Below are 17,303 nucleotides of genomic sequence, written 5' to 3'. Positions count from 1 at the left end.
TAATATTAAAACCTTACCATGGGTCTAAAATAGGCCTCAATGTGGCTAAGGGCTGAGAGCGACCGGGTCCCAACAAGACACACAGTCAGGGGATACACAGAATAAATGTCCAGCTCGCTGAGAAGGGGGCCACTCCCTGTTTGTACTGAATACAAAAAAACTACATAAAAACAAAAAAGTGAGCCGGAGTATGAGATGGTATACATGGAACTTGTGAGACCATGTTTACACTGGCCATGAGACAAACCAAGGAAAACATTTTTTTTTTTTTTTGTATTCAGTACAAACAGGGAGTGTCCCCCTTCTCAGCGAGCTGGACATTTCATTCTGTGAATCCCCCTGACTGTGTCTTGTTGGGACCCGGTCGCTCTCAGCCCTTAGCCACATTGAGGCCTATCTTAGACCCATGGTAAGGTTTTAATATTAGAGAGTGTAGGTACTATCCCAACTGGGTACACCTTGGCGTTGGTGGGATAGCTTTATGGGTTTTTTTGATCAAAAACAGTGTTTACTAAGTACCCTATGTTTATATGCACTATGCTTTTATTTAGTTACAGCAGGGTATGTTTTCACAATTTTTTTCCTTGGTTTCTCATGATTAGTGATGAGTGAGCCCTGCCATACTCGGGTACTCGCAATTAGCTGTTTGATGCCCGGATGTGAGCGACTCGAGTACCTGAGTATAATGGAAGTCCGTGGGGGACTGGAGCATTTTTCAAAAAGAGTTCTTGGAAAATTCTCAAGTTTCCCTTTGACTTCCATTATACTTGGGTACTCGAGTTGCTCCCATCTGAGCATTAAACGGCTAATTAGGAGTACAGTGCTCGCTCATCACTAATTATGATTGCTTGTCACAGTTCCCTAGGGGTCCCAATGCGATCCCATTCGTTTGCATTGTGACCTGTGTCTTGGCAAAACTTGGATGACTGTCATTGAATATGTTTGTACATAGTTTTACTGGCGTTAATACTCGTGGAAATCCAAGATAAATTCAGTTTTCCATAATTTTTGATCCCATTAGATTCTGTTGTGTTATTTATGCACCATCTCTTTTTGTGGATCAATGGTTCACGTACAAGAAAACCGTACTGCTACTTACATCTCACTGCTGATGGTGAGACTATTAGGTGACATCCTGAAAGTGACCACCTGGGTCATCCATGTCCCTCGCTAAGACATCCTGATACTCGGTGTTTGCTGTGGATGAGGAATAACCAGCACTGAGCAGATCAGTAAAATGTTCTGTATGTGTAAATGTATGGACACAGCTGAATCAGCGATACGTACTGAAGGAATGAACTAGAGCTAAGTATGTCATTGTCACTTGTTTGAATGTTCCCGGTTTCTGTCCATCCATGCTCATGCTCCTGATTTATACATTTTGCTCCATTGTATCTATAAAATAGCGTCCATCAATGTGATGGAGAACACGAATGCTTGGGCTATAGGAATGATATCTTCTCTATTCTCTTACTATTGGTCCTTTATGCACAAATAGAATCTCCAACACTTGCAAGTCTGCATCTCATAGACTCTTAACCCCCCTTTCTGTGCCACCTTACATAAAGCTTGCATGTACAGTATATGCACCAGTATTCTCTCCCCCCCACCTTAGGGATTGTTTTGCAACTTAGGATTTTAAGTTTTTAGCAGAGGAATGCGTAAACTACTTACTGGAAATCCAAATCCTTCCAGCAAAAGCCCATGAGCAATGATGAGCAATGTCGAAATACTCAAATTTGCAATACTTGTAACGAGTACTGTCTAATACTCGCGTAATCATTCCAAATAGTGTGTGCAATGCAAGTCACTTGGGAATACTCACAAAGTAACGAGTAACCCGAATTCTGCACTATTCATTACTCGCACAAATAGTGCGGCATTTGAGTTGCTTGTTATATTGCGAGTATTCCCCATTGACTTGCATTTCACACCGTATTCGGACTGCATACACAAGACAGTAGACACGAGTAGACAGTACTTGTTACAAGCATCGTGAATCTGAGTATTTAGAAACTCGCTCATCATTACCCATGAGCACTGATCTGTGGATGGTTGACTGGCCACCTCTTTATAGGGATCTGTCAGTGCCTCCTCCTGCATGACTGACTGCGTCTGGAGGAGGGAGAGGGCGCGGCGTCTGGAGGAGGGAGAGGGCGCGGCGTCTGGAGGAGGGAGAGGGCGCGGCGTCTGGAGGAGGGAGAGGGCGCGGCGTCTGGAGGAGGGAGAGGGCGCGGCGTCTGGAGGAGGGAGAGGGCGCGGCGTCTGGAGGAGGGAGAGGGCTGTGGTACTGTGTGGAGAAGAGCTGGCCTCTCTGCAGCTTCGGATCTACCATAGTATTTCAGCATCAATTCAGACACTGATTTCTCAGTGATGGAGGAATGGACTGGCTATGTATGGGGCAATGCTGGACTTGTCTTTGGAAGAACTACATGCACATATAAATTGGGTTTGTTGGGTGAAGGCCTGCTGGCAGATTCCCTTTAATTGACAAGTGGCAACACCACAGTTCTGTGTACACCATCTCCCCTTCCATCCTCCAGCCTCCACAGCTTGTTTGCCTCGTCCCTAGCCTTCCGGCAGCATTATACACTGAGGTGGAGGAAAGGAAGAGCAGTATGTAAGGTAAGGACAGTGCTGCAGGGCAGGAGTTTCTAAGGCTATGTGCCCACAGGACTCTGTACCCGCCGATATATCCGCAGGATTCCCGCAGCTGCTCCCCGAATCCGCAGCTATCCAGCAAAATATCTGCGGTAAACCTGCGGACATTCATAGGACTTTACTGCGGAAGTCCCAGCCTCTATCTCCATAGTACAGGAGCGGGAATTCCGCAGATATTTCCGCAGGAATGATTGACATGCAGTTATGTGCGGCTGCGGGAAATCCGGCATGGACACGGACACTCCCCGTGTCCCATAGGGTAACATGGGGAGTGTCTGTACTTGCTATAACCTGCGGATTTATCTAGAAAATCCAGATAAATCCGCAGGCTCTCTGCGGCAAAATGCGCGGGTACATTGTCCCGTGGGCACATAGTAGGCTGTGACCTCTGCAGGATAAGTACATGTGGGCTAATCCGATTATAAAACAAAATGTATTAATATGAAAATACAAATTATTCAAGTTTTATCTTTACAGTGGGGCAAAATCTACATACCCCTGTTTAAAATGCCAGTTTTTTGTCATGTAAGAAGAATCATTTCAGTACTTTTCCCACCTTTTAATGTCACCCATAATCTGTACAAATCAAATAAAAAAGAAAATAACTAAAATACGCAAACTCTTAGGGCACGTCCGCACCATCACTGTCCGCAGCATTTTGGAGCATCTTAATGCAGAGTTGTACAGTAAAAGAACAGTGAATGGGTTTTATAGAAATCTCCTGCCCACTATGATTCTTTTCTCCGCAGCGTAAACTGACCAGCAGTGCGGCTTCTCTAGCCACAGCATGTTAATTTATTCTTGCCGAGATGCAGGAGAACACAGCAAATGTCTTCAGTGCCCAGAACCCTGCTCGTGAGCACGGACACTGCTTTCACTCGCAGAGAACACTCGTGTCTCCACCGGAGGAATGACGCTGCTTCTAGAACGCAGTGTCATCTGGATTATGGGAGGAAACAGTTAAACAAATACTTTATTGAAGTATCCTTTTAATGTATGCATGGCATATTTAAAATTGGCTATATTTGCCCCCTCTTCTTTGTGGTAGTGCTCCAAATCTGTCACATTGCAAGGGCATCTCTTGTGTACAACATTCTCTTCAGATCAACCCATAGGCTTTCAATTGGATTCAGGTCTGGGCTCTGGTTGGGTCATTCCAATACTTTTCTGGGCTCTGGTTGGGTCATTCCAAAACTTTGATCTTCTTCTGGTGAAGCCATTTTTTTTTTTTTTTAACTTTAAGGTATGCTTAGTGTTGTCATGCTGAAAGGTAAAATTAATCTTTAGCTATCAGAGGCCTGAATTTTTTTTTTTGCAAAATTGACTTGATATTTGGAACTGTTCATGATTTTCCCCACCTTTCCTAAAGCCACAGTTCCAGCTGCTAAAAAAAAATGGCCCCAAAGCCTAATGCTGCCTCCACCATTTTTCACTGTGGGTGTTGTGTTCCTTTTAGTGATTCGCAGTGTTGGCATTGCACCATACATACGTTTTGGAATCATGGAAAAAAAGTTATCCTGAGTCTCATCAGACATGACACATTTTCCCACATGCTGTTAGAAGAGTTCATTTAGGTTTTGGAAAAACATATCCAGGTTTGGATGTTTTTCTTTATAAAGAAAAGGCTTCCATTTTGCCACCCTACTTTACAGGTCAGACATATGAAGAATATGGGAGATTGTTGTCACATACCGTACTTGACAAATTCCTACAGCTCCTTTAATGATTTATTAGCCAACAATCCAAGAATACCATTTTGATCATTGCCGGTGGCAACACAACTAAGTGTGCCAGCGGTGTTGAAAAACTCCATATCAATATAACAACTGGAGAACAGGCAGTATATAATGCAAGATAAATTTATAATAGCAAATACACAGAAAATTGCATGACAATATATGAAAATGGACAAAAATGCTGCATGAATGTATAGCTAGGGAAAAAGGAAGAGGTGCAAAGATATAGCTAGCAAAATTGACAATCATATGCTTAGATAGTTCCAAAGGAGTGATTCACTACCTAGGCCCCTTTGGCTGTATCTCACATAAAGTGCCTGTGCCTTAGCTAATCAAAAATCAAATACATGTTTATAAAATCTACATCTTACCCATGTTCAACAAATGAGAAGAACTGTTTCCTCGGGTGTAAGAACCCCAACATACATTTCACTTTTTATTCTATATGGAAATAGTTAATGAACTGCTTCCTCAGGGGGAATCTGCCTACATCTTTGTAGCATGCCAGTTTTCTTGTCTTTTTATAATTTTCTGCAGGATGTCCAGTTCTAGGTGTCATCACTGCTGTGCCAAATTTTAGCCACTTCTTGATGAGTTTCAGTGTTCCATGGTATATCAAATACCTTAAGGCCACTTTACACGCTGCGATATCGATACCGATATCGCTAGCGTGGGTATCCGCCCCCAAATCTTTACCCGTGGCGCACATCATCGCCCGGACCCGTCACACTACTTACCTGCTCTGTGACGTCGCTGTGATCGGCGAACCGCCTCCTTTCTAAGGGGGCGGTCCGTGCGGCATCACAGCGATGTCACTAAGCGACCGCCCAATCAAAGCGGAGAGGCGGAGATGAGCGGGATGTAAGTCAGGAGAAGGGTACAAAAGAATCTAACTACTAACAAAGAGATCCCTTTGCTGTGTTGTAAGCTATGTACGTACTATGGTTTTTGCTGTAAAATATAACTAAGAAAATGTCATGAAAATCCTACTTTAACTTAACTTTATATGGAGTTAATCAAAATTACTTTAAAGAGAACCAATCGGCACGATTTTGTAATGTGAAGTGAAGACGTGTCGGGGGTCAAAAACCGAACTTTTTTATTTTTTAAAGTTTGACTGTACCTGGCGAACCGAACCTCCAAAGGTTCTCTCATCTCATCTCTAGTCTTCTACTCCCTGCCTGTGATCCCTGCCCCCCCTCTGCCTTCCTCTGGTATTTGATTGACAGGTCACTACTGAGACTGCAAACATAGGAAGCAGGCCACTCAGAGTGGAGGCAGAAGGGTCGGGGAATCACAGACAGGGAGGAGAAGACCTTGTGTATAGTCTGGCCCCTGTGCACCCAAATCTAAAACATCATTAGGAAATTGATGCATTTTACTCCAGCAGACTAGGTCAAAACTGGCATATAAAAAAAGCAATCTTAATTTCTCACTACATTTGGAGCTGCCGTTTTTATCAGGCTCCTGAGAATACAGTGTTATTTACACTGGATTATATTAGCTGGTAATGGGGCTTCTAGATGCCCATTCTAGAAGGCTAGAGTCCAATCGTGGTACGACTGTGACTGTTGAGTTGTGGCCACTAGTCGGGACAATGTTTTTTTTGTTGGGTTGGCACTGTAGTTGATGGTTGTGACTAAGAGGCAAATATAACGGGCGTTGTGTAGTCTGTTTCTGGCAGACACAGATGTGGCCTTTATGGCTGGCAACATTTTTGAGGCACTGTATGAAGCATCTGCGAACTTTATTGTATTATTTTTTTTATCTTCTCCATTGGGCCATTTAAAAAGGAATTGTCTAGTAGTGGATGATCACCTAACCCCCAAATTCCTAAAGGACAGTTTCTGAAGCCGAAAGGTAACAGAATATCATGGTCTGCTTCTGATGTTTTAGATGTAGCATGTGAGCATCAAGAGAAATCTCATCTTAAAGGGAACCAACCATCAGGATTTCCATGTATACAGTAAAGCCAGTGCTATACTGGTGCTCGGATGCTGAATGTAAGCATAGCTTCTGTTCTGAGATTGGATGTTTTATTTCAGAAATATGTGCAAGTAAAGTTACAGATATGTACTATTTGATTGACAGATGCAACAGGGGCGGGAATATGTGAGTCGGGTTTTGCTATCTATTCCGCCCCTGTCTGCCTCCCTGACCTTGGTAGATGTTAAGGCCACTTTACACGCTGCGATATCGGTACTGATATCGCTAGCATGGGTACCCGCCCCCAACGATTGTGCGACACGGGCAAATCGCTGCCCGTGGCGCACAACATCGCACGGCCTCGTCACATGCACTTACCTGCTCTGCGACGTCGCTGTGACCGGCGAACCGCCTCCTTTCTAAGGGGGCGGTCTGTGCGGCGTCACAGCGACGTCACTAAGCGGCCGCCCAATCAAAGCGGAGGGGCGGAGATGAGCGGGACGTAACATCCCGCCCACCTCCTTCCTTCCGCATTGCGGGCGGCGGCAGGTAAGGAGAGGTTCCTCGTTCCTGCGGCGTCACATGGAGTGATGTGTGCTGCCGCAGAAGCGACGAACTACATCGTACATGCTGTAGCAGCGATATTTGAGAAGGGACCCCCATGTCACCGATGAGCGATTTTGAATGTTTTTGCGACGATTCAAAATCGCTCATAGGTGTCACATGCAACGACATCAGTAATGCGGCCGGATGTGCGTCACAAATTCCGTGACCCCAACGACATCGCATTAGCGTGCAAAGCGGCCTTTAGACTGTATAGGCTGCATTTCTAACAGGCCTCTATCACATGACAAAAATGACTCATACCTGGAAGGAGCCCATACAGTCTAGCATCTACCCAGAGCAGGCAGGTGGGAATAGATAGCAAAACCTAACCCACATATTCCCATCCTGTTGCACCTGTCAATCAAATAGCAGTGCATTGCTGGAGCGTTACTTGCACATATTTTTGAAATAAAACATCCAATCTCTGAAGAAAAGCTATGCTTACATTCAGCATCCTAGCACCAGTATAGCACTGGCTTTACTAATATATACATCCATATTAAACAAAGTTGCCAAGTGCACCTAAAAATAGGCATATTTTCAATTTCAATCTTAGCTATTCCCTGGTCTCAAGAACGGAGGCATTTTTGATTGTTTAATGCTTGTTGTCTAGGATACCGACCACCATTACAATGTGGCTGAGTATGTTCTGTGTTTACAAGTTGTTTTCAATAGAGCCCTGTAAGCACTGATGTAAAAATGGCTGAAGCTTGCGATCCGGCCAGCTTTAGTGTCCATGCGCTCCTTCAATGCTACTTCAGCATTAGTAGTTGTACAGCTCTGGCCAGCGTTGTAGCTGCTCCGAGCTGCCCATATTCAGGAGTTCTCTGCCAGCCCTGTCAGGAAGCCGGAGTGCATGGGAGTGGTGCGCTCCTGATGATTAATCCTGGGAACAACCTCTTAAAGGGCAAGCTCTGCTCTATATGTTTTCATTGTTTCCTGAGCTCGCTGAAGATCTTACTGACATGAAAGCTGTTGTTTCCTCCCGTCATTCTGCGGTTCGGTTCCCCTTTAATAAGAGGAGCTGCTGATAAGTCTTTAGCTTTGTGATATTTTTTTGTTTCTATGGTAAAGAATGTTACATCACATGAAAGTCTTAGGGTACTTTCACACCTCCGGTTTTTCTTCTGCGGCACAATCCGGCACTTTGCAGGAAAATCGCAACCGTTTTTTTTTTTGCTGCCGGTTGCGATTTTCCTGCATAGACTTTAATTAGTGCCGCATTGTGCCGCATGGCCTTGCGTTCCATCCGGTTTTTGCCGCATGCGGCAGATTTAGCCGATGCGGCGGCCGGATGGAACGTTGCCTGGCACGTTTTTTCGTGCGGCAAAAAAAAACCGCATCGCGCCGCATTCGGCCGATGCGGCGCATCTCTCAATGCATGCCTATGGCGGCCGGATGCGGCGCGATGCGGCAAATACCGCATTCGGCCGCCGCATGCGTTTTTTGCCACTGCGCATGCTCAGTAGCATGCCGCAAGCGGCAAAAACCGGGCGGGCCGCATGGGAAAAACTTATGCAAAGGATGCGGTGTTTTCACCGCATCCGTTGCATAGCTTGCACAGCCGGATTGAGCCGCAGGGCTCAAGCCGGATGTGTGAAAGTAGCCTTATGTGTCTAATATATGTTTTCAAAATTTTGTTTGCTTATGGCAACAATGTTCTACGCACGCGGGAAAACAAAATGGCAGAGTCTAATGCAATATTAACAGTAACTGAGAGCAGAGGAGTGATAAAATTCTTGTTTCTGCAAGGAAAGAACGCAAAGGATAGTCATGGTCATATGTCGCAGACATTGGGGGATCAATGCCCTTCATATTCCACAGTTAAGAACTGGTTTGCCAAATTTAAAACAGGCCACTTCAGCACCAATGAAGAGCAATGTCCTGGACGACCGAGCGTGGTTGTTGTTTCAGAGATCGTCGATGCTGTGCACAACCTCATACTGGAGAATTGACGAATTTCAGCTAAAGCAATAGCAGACTTCATGGGGATTTCCTGTGAATGTGTTTGTGTCATTATCCATGAACATTTGGATATGAGAAATCTTTCTGCAAAGTGGGTCCCCAAATGTTTGACAACAGATCAGAGAAACATGCGAGTGAAAACTTCCCGGTCCATTTGTCAGCGTTTCCGTACTGATAAGAACTTCCTGGATCAACTGGTCACTATGGATGAGACCTGGATTTATTTGTATGACCCTGAAAACAAAAAGCAGTCAAAAGCGTGAAGGCACAGTCCTTCTCCTCATCCAAAGAAGTTCAGGGTGCAAAAATCAGCCACTAAGGTGATGGCGTCTGTGTTCTGGGATAAGGAGGGCATCCTACTAGTGAACTACCTTCAAAAGGGTTCCACCATCAATGCAAGGTATTACATTGAACTTTTCGACCAATTGAAGGCAGCACTGAAGGTCAAAAAGTGTGGCAAGCTGTCCAAAGGAATCACGTTCCTGCAAGACTATGCCTCTGCTCAGACTGCACAACAGATTGTGGCAAAACTAGCAGAGCTGGGCTTCCAGCTGCTTGACTACCCACCTTATTCACCAGAGCCAACTCCCTCCGACTATCATCTGTTTCCAAACCTGAAGAAGCACCTCAAGGGTACTAAATTTCACACCATTTCTGATGCCATGGCTGCTACGGATGCCTGGGTTGAGGCACAACCAAGAGTATGTGGAATAAATGTAAAGTTTCATCATCCTATCTCGTTTCTTTCTGGGTAAAGCCAAAGACTTATCAGCAGCCCCTTGTATTCCAATCCCATACAATGTATAACAATATGCAGTACATAAGGAAATCAGTGACACATTCTGAGATGGAAAATCTGTTTTTAGCACAGGACTGCTTACTTGTGCACCTCATAGCCCACGCACCACCCGTCAGCCGCAGTGACGTTACCAGCAGGTAGTTTGACAGCTTGGCATTAACCTGGCAGATTACCTTTGTGATGCTGATATGTTGTCTCGCTCACTATCCAGGGATCATTGCAGATAAGTAATTTTTTCAGTGGATATACGAGTACATGTGGGTCTATCATGGTTTTATAGCTGCAGGTTTTTCCTTGGTTCCAGCAGCCTCAGAAGTGTTTTATCCTATAGATTACTCACTTATTTCTGCAGCATTCAGACTAAAGTAATATGTCAGGATAGAACTAATTGAGCTCTGGAGAGATCTGTAATAATGTATAGTAGGCCTTTGTGGAATGTGAAGTAGATAAGTTACAGAAAATTTGGGGGGGGGGGGGGAAGGACGGGGATTTAATTGCCCCCTCAATATCTCACTCTTCAGTTCAGAGCAGTACTGCATGTATGGCCATTTTGTACGGTTTCTGGGGTCCGGTCCTTTGTAGTGCTTGTACCCTTTAAGTGTTCATTGAAATTCTATCTATTTGTTGCCCCAAAAAGAGTATGATGGAGAATCTATCGTATGAAAAAAAAAACCAACTCTTGGGCCACCCGCACACATTGAATGTTTGATGAATTTTTTTACCTCAGTATTTGCAGCCAAAACCAGGAGTGGGTATAAAATCCAGAAGTGGTGACTTGTTTCTATGATACTTTTCCTCTGATTGTTCCACTCCTGGCTTTGGCTTATATATAGTGAGGTAAAAAACTCACCCAATACTCGTGCACGTGGCCTTACTGGATTTTGAACAAATGAGGAAAGTCCTATTAAGACCATTAGTGATGACTGAGCGTGAACACCACTAGTTGTTACTCGATCGAGCATCGATTTTCTCTGAGTATAATGGGAGTCAATGGGAAACCAGCGTTTTTAAACTCCAGTGTTTAATCGAGTAACGAGCTGTGGCGGGCATGCTTGCTTATCACTAATGACCATCCCATCTTCAGTATACTAGTACATTCAGAAAACAAGTTTTAATTTGCCTTTGTTGCCCTTTGAAGAGAACCAATCATGTCTCCAAATGCCAATAACCTGTAGATATCGTGTTAATCTGCAGGTTAATAGCGTTCCAGAGTTGTCTGGCATGGAGGAGCTTCAGTCTCTGCTCAGTACAGTGAGTGGTGGCGGTAACCACACACCGTGACTTTAATTGACAGCCAGCTCTGCATCACATTTGTGCAGTGGGAGCTGTCACTCACAGTGCTGGGGTGTACTTACAGCCGCCACTCACTGTACTGAGTGCTGGCTGAAGGTGGTCTGGGCACGCCTCTATGACGGACAGCCGGCGGCTTCCAAGGGGAATAACGTTCATTTCATCTGGGAGCTGCACTTTAAATAGCTGGCCGGATAATATTAGACTGCGATTTACCTGCAGATTAACCCTGTATCTGCAGGTTCATAGCATTTGGGACATAACAACAGGTACCCTCTAAGGCCTAGGACACACGGCGAGAAAAACGGGGGCAGCACCCATGAACGATTATTTTCTCAGCCCTTGTCGGACCGAGAAAACAGTCGCAGCATACTGTGAGTGCAAGGCTATGTGCCCACGGGAGATTAAACCTGCTTATTTATCTGCGGAAAATACGCGGCTTTTCTGGATTTTCCCAATACATCCGGAGGTTTCAGCATATGCAGACACTCCCCATGTTATCCTATGGGACATGGGGAGTGCTGTGTCCATGCTGTGGATATGTGCGGCTGCGGAACATGCTGCGGATATCCCGCAGCCGCACGTAATTGCATGTCAATTATTTCTGCGGAAATACCTGCGGAATTCCCGGCCCTCCATTACGGAGATGGAGGCCGGGACTTCCGCAGGTAAGCCGCACAAATGCCCGCAGGTTTACTGCAGCTTTTTCGCTGTACAACCGCAGCTAAAAAAAGCTGCGGATTCCGGCGAGCAGCTGCGGGAAACCTGCGGATGTACCTGTAGATATATCAAGTATATATATATATATATATATATATATATATATATATATATATATATATATATATATATATATATATATATATATATATATATATATATATATATATATATATATATTATAATATAATGTGTGTGTATATATATATATATGTGTGTGTATATATATATATATATATGTGTATATATATATATATATATATATGTGTATATATATATATATGTCAAGGTTTTTTTGTGCATTTTACGATGGGTTTGAAACCCTTCTTGAGGACCCATATTTCCAAGTGTGCCTTAAACCTTATTCTACTTATTCGGAAAAGTAACTGCACATCCCTCATTAGTATACCTATAAAAATATGGGTGGCTTTAATAAATGTCTGGTACTGTAAGGCCATGTGCCCACGGGAGATTGTACCTGCAAACTTTGCCGCGGAAAACCCACGGATTTATCTGCATTTTCGAGATAAATCCGCGGGTTACCGCAAGTAGAGACACTCCCCATGTTATCCTATGGGACATGGGGAGTGCTGTGCTGTGTCCGTGCTGCGGTATGTGCGGCTGGGGAATATGCTGCGAATGTCCTGCAGCCGCACATAACTGCATGTCAATTATTCCTGCGGAAATATCTGCTGATGTCCTGCCTTTACACTATGGAGATAGAGGCCGGGACTTCCGCAGGTAAGTCACACGAATGTCCGCAGGTTTACCGCAGATATTTCACTGGAATCCCGCAGCTATGGATAGCTGCGGATTCCGGGGAGCTGCTGTGGAAAACCTGCGGACATATCTGCCGGTACATAGTCCCGTTGGCACATAGCCTAATGCTGCAATTTGGCTTCACATAGTGAAGTAATAATGTGATTGAATTATTTAGTTATGAAGAGAATTTAAGACTGGTGTCTTATACACCAGTATGAAACTGAAGTGTAGAGGAGTGAAAGTTTACGATTTTAATAAAATTGACCCATTTTAGCACATCCTAAAGCCATAAAGTAGACAAGGAATGTAAGGGATTTACAGACGTTTTAGTGTGTGTGTGTGTGTGTGTGTGTGTGTATGTGTATATATAATATATATATATATATATATTACATTACATACAGTGCTGGCCAAAAGTTGGCACCCCTGCAATTGTCAGATAACCCTAGAACGCGCAACCATAGAAATCTACCATAGAAAACAAATGACCTAGCAGGCCTGCGAGGCCCCAGGTATGCGTTCTAGGGATAATACTCAGTTTCTTCTTGAAAATGATTGCAATCACAAATTCTTTGGTATTATCTTCATTTAATTTGTCTTCAATGAATAAAAAACAAATTTGTCATAAAGCCAAATTGGATATAATTCCACACCAAACATAAAAAATGGGATGGCCAAAGTATTGGCACTGTTTGAAAAATCATGTGATGCTTCTCTAATTTGTGTAATTAACAGCACCTGTAACTTACCTGTGGCACCTAACAGGTGTTTGCAATAGCTAAATCACACTTGCAGCCAGTTCACATGGATTAAAGTTGACTCAACCTCTGTCCTGTGTCCTTGTGTGTACCACATTAAGCATGGAGAAAAGAAAGAAGACCAAAGAACTGTCTGAGGACTTGAGAATCCAAATTGTGATGAAGCATGAGCAATCTCAAGGCTACAAGTCCATCTCCAAAGACCTGAAAGTTCCTGTGTCTACGGTGCACAGTGTCATCAAGAAGTTTAAAGCCCATGGCACTGTGGCTAACCTCCCTAGATGTGGAAGGAAAAGAAACATTGAGAGATTTCAACGCAAGATTATGCGGATGGTGGATAAAGAACCTCGACTAACATCCAAACAAGTTCAAGCTGCCCTGCAGTCCGAGGGTACAACAGTGTCAACTCGTACTATCCGTCGGCGTCTGAGTGAAAAGGGACTGTATGGTAGGATACCCAGGAAGACCCCACTTCTTACCCCGAGACATAAAAAAGCCAGGCTGGAGTTTGCCAAAACTTACCTGAGAGCCTAAAACGTTTTGGAAGACTGTTCTCTGGTCAGATGAGACAAAAGTAGAGCTTTTTGGGAAAAGCCATCAACATAGAGTTTACAGGAAAAAAAAAAAGAGGCATTCAAAGAAAAGAACACGGTCCCTACAGTCAAACGTGGTGGGAGTTCCCTGATTTGGGGTTGCTTTGCTACCTCTGGCAATGGACTGCTTGACCGTGTGAATGGCATTATGAAGTCTGAAAGACTACCAACAAATTTTGCAGCATAATGTAGGGCCCAGTGTGAGAAAGCTGGGTCTTCCTCATAGGTCATGGGTCTTTCAGCAGGACAATGACCCAAAACACTTCAAAAAAGCACTAGAAAATGGTTTGATAGAAAGCACTGGAGACTACTAAAGTGGCCAGCAATGAGTCCAGACCTGAACCCCATAGAACACCTGTGGAGAGATCTCAAAATGGCAGTTTGGAGAAGGCACCTTCAAATCTCAGGGACCTGGAGCAGTTTGCCAAAGAAGAATGGTCTAAAATTCCAGGAGAGCATTGTAAGAAACTCATTGATGGTTACCGGAAGCGGTTGTTTGCAGTAATTTTGGCTAAAGGTTGTGCAACCAAGTATTAGGCTAAGGGTGCCAATACTTTTGTCTGGCCCATTTTTGGAGTTTTGTGTGAAATGATCAATGATTTGTTTTTTGTTTCATTCTCTTTTTGTGTTTTTTCATTGCAAGCAAAATAAATGAAGATAATAATACCAAAGAATTTGTGATTGCAATAATTTTCAAGAAGAAACTGAGTATTCTCTGACAGAATTGCAGGGGTGCCAATACTTTTTGGCCAGCACTGTATATGTGTATGTGAATTTTCAAAGGCTTGGAGAAGGAAGGACAGCCGATCATGGTCCATCAGTCTTGCCATAAATTGCCACAGATATTGGTGGAAATGATAGCCCAGACCTTCTATTTAATTTCTTCTGTACAGATGGATAAGTCTGCATGTCTTCTGAATCTAGTGTATCTTACTCCACCGCACTTTGCCTTTTGACAGATTTGTTACACGTGAAATGTAAAGCAAGAGGGGGATTCTACAGTCCTAGGAGCTGGTCAGCAGATTTGACTATTTATACAGATTATTCCAATAATTCTTCAGAGAACACATTTGTACTATTCAGACAGCACACATCTGTTGGTGATCAGCTATCCTTGTCAGATGAAAACTAAAATGCCATTTAGTTGAGTTAATCCACCAATAAAGCAATCTGCTGTATGCCAAGTGACCACTGTGTGGTGCTGTTCATTAACAGATCTCCTATAACAACCCGTGGTGCTGGCACATGACACCAGTGCAGCATATGTCTTCTAGAATTTCTCGTTTTCTTATAGAATAAGCATTCATTACATTTTTATATCTGAAAGCATTAGAACACATAGAAACATTGGAATATACTATATCTTATCAGAGAAATATGCTCCTCTTCACCTGGATTGATCTTTCCTTCTCAGTTAATGGTAACATCTATTAAATCTGTATTTAGTGAAAACAGATTTTCTCATTACTGAGATGTAGGATGACAGTTGGTGATTTTACAATTCTATGGAGAGGGGAGAGAAGCTAGAGGCAGACACAGGCATTCTGCTGCAATCTCTCCTGGAATTACAGTTACAAGTCTCCATAGAACCTTATGAGCACCAACTGTCATCTCTTATTTCAGTAAATGGGAAATCTGTATTCTGCCTCATTATAGTGAGTGGTTCTGTCAGGGGTTTCATCTGGGTTTCAGTGCAGAACACTAGAATGTGATCCCAGCATTATACTGGAAGCGATCAAAATATGTTCTGTTCCTCTTCTCTTCTCTCCCTTCTCTCCCCTCTGCCCCCCCTTTCTTCCATTTTTTTCCCCCTCACTCACCAGTTCACCTTCTCCAATCCCCCACTTCACCCTCCCCTCATACTCTCCTTCGCAGTCCGCTGCACGATCTCTGCTAATGTTTAAGGTTTAAAATTAAGTTACTGTTAGGCTATGTGCGCACGTGTGCGTAATTCATGCAGTTACGCTGCGCTTTGTAGCGCAGCGTAACTGCATGCGTCCTGCGTCCCCTGCACAATCTATGGAGATTGTGCAGGGGCCGTGCGCACGTGGCATATTAGAACGCAGCGCTTCGGCTGCTGCCCGAATCGCTGCGTTAAGAAGTGACATGTCATTTCTTCCGTGCGCTTTGCCGGCAGCTCCTGCTCTGTCTATGGCAGGAGCGGCATGCAGAGCGCACGTTCTTACCGGCACCATGCGCTTCAGAACGGAGCTTTTCAGCTGCGTTTTGAAGCGCACCTTTTAGGTGCCGTGCAGAGCGCACACGTGCGCACATAGCCTTAAAGTATATGTTGATGGCTTCATTGCCATAATGGTTCAAGTTGCACTACCCCAATACCCCAATATTATTATACTATGTTTGAATGGCTGGGAGGGTCGGTGAGGGAGTGAGCACTGTTTTAGGCTTCTTCTCCCCCTTCACAGTGCGCAGAACAGACATTACTGCTCTCCTTAGGCACATTCAGGCCGTGACAAGCGCTTTTGCGCAAGGTCTACTATTAATGTTTATCTTATGTCTTCTACCTTTTGTCTATGCTTTCTCACTTTTTCCCTCTCTTTCTCGTCTGGGTAGTCGTAGCAGTCCCAAATATCAGTTTGTTTACCCTACTCAGACACCATGAATAGTCTCAAGTTTTGCTCTCTGAATGTAAAGGGGCTTAACATCCCTCACAAAAGAAGTCAAATAAGTTATAATAACCATAAACAGCGTGTCTCCATATTACTACTCCAAGAGACACACTTTAGGCAAGATTCAGTGCCTCGGTGCTCATCTAAATTCTATCCAGTCTGGTATCACCGCACTTGCCCAGACTCCAAGTCCCGCGGGACGTCCATAGCCTTCCACAAGTCTTTCACTCCTGAGGTTTTAGGCTTGCTCATCGACCCATTGGGCAGATACGTCTTTCTAAGAGTTTCTTGGGCCTCCCACAATTTTGTGATAGCTAATGTGTACTTTCCCAACATGAACCAGCAGGGGTTCGGAGCCAGATGTTGGACATTACTGGAGGACTTCGCAGGTCCCCTTCCTGTGATACTCGGTGGCGACTTCAATTTGTCAATGGATCCGTCCATGGATGTCTCCTCGGGTAAGTCCTCATATCCTCACTCCTCTATACATAAAGTTAAAAGACAGCTGCAGGGCCTGAAGCTGGTGGACGCCTGGAAGTTTCTTCACCCAGACACGAGAGACTACACCTACTACTCCATGCCACACCGACTTTACAGCAGGATTGACTATTTCTTCATATCCCAGACGTTCCTAGATTTCCACTTAAACACAGAGAGAGGCTCCATCCTTTGGTCTGACCACGCCCCTATATATCTTTTCATACAACTTGGCAAAGCAGAAAGGTCAGGATTCACATGGTGCCTCAATGAGAACTTCTTGCAGGATACGTTATGCTTGGCAGACGTGACCCAGACAATCTCAAACTTCACACTGGATCACATGGCTGACCAATCTGTCCCATCCATGAAGTGGGAGGCAT

Source organism: Anomaloglossus baeobatrachus, chromosome 2 (assembly GCF_048569485.1).
Source record: "Anomaloglossus baeobatrachus isolate aAnoBae1 chromosome 2, aAnoBae1.hap1, whole genome shotgun sequence".
Classification (NCBI taxonomy): Eukaryota; Metazoa; Chordata; class Amphibia; order Anura; family Aromobatidae; genus Anomaloglossus; species Anomaloglossus baeobatrachus.
Note: the sequence above shows the minus strand (reverse complement) of the source record.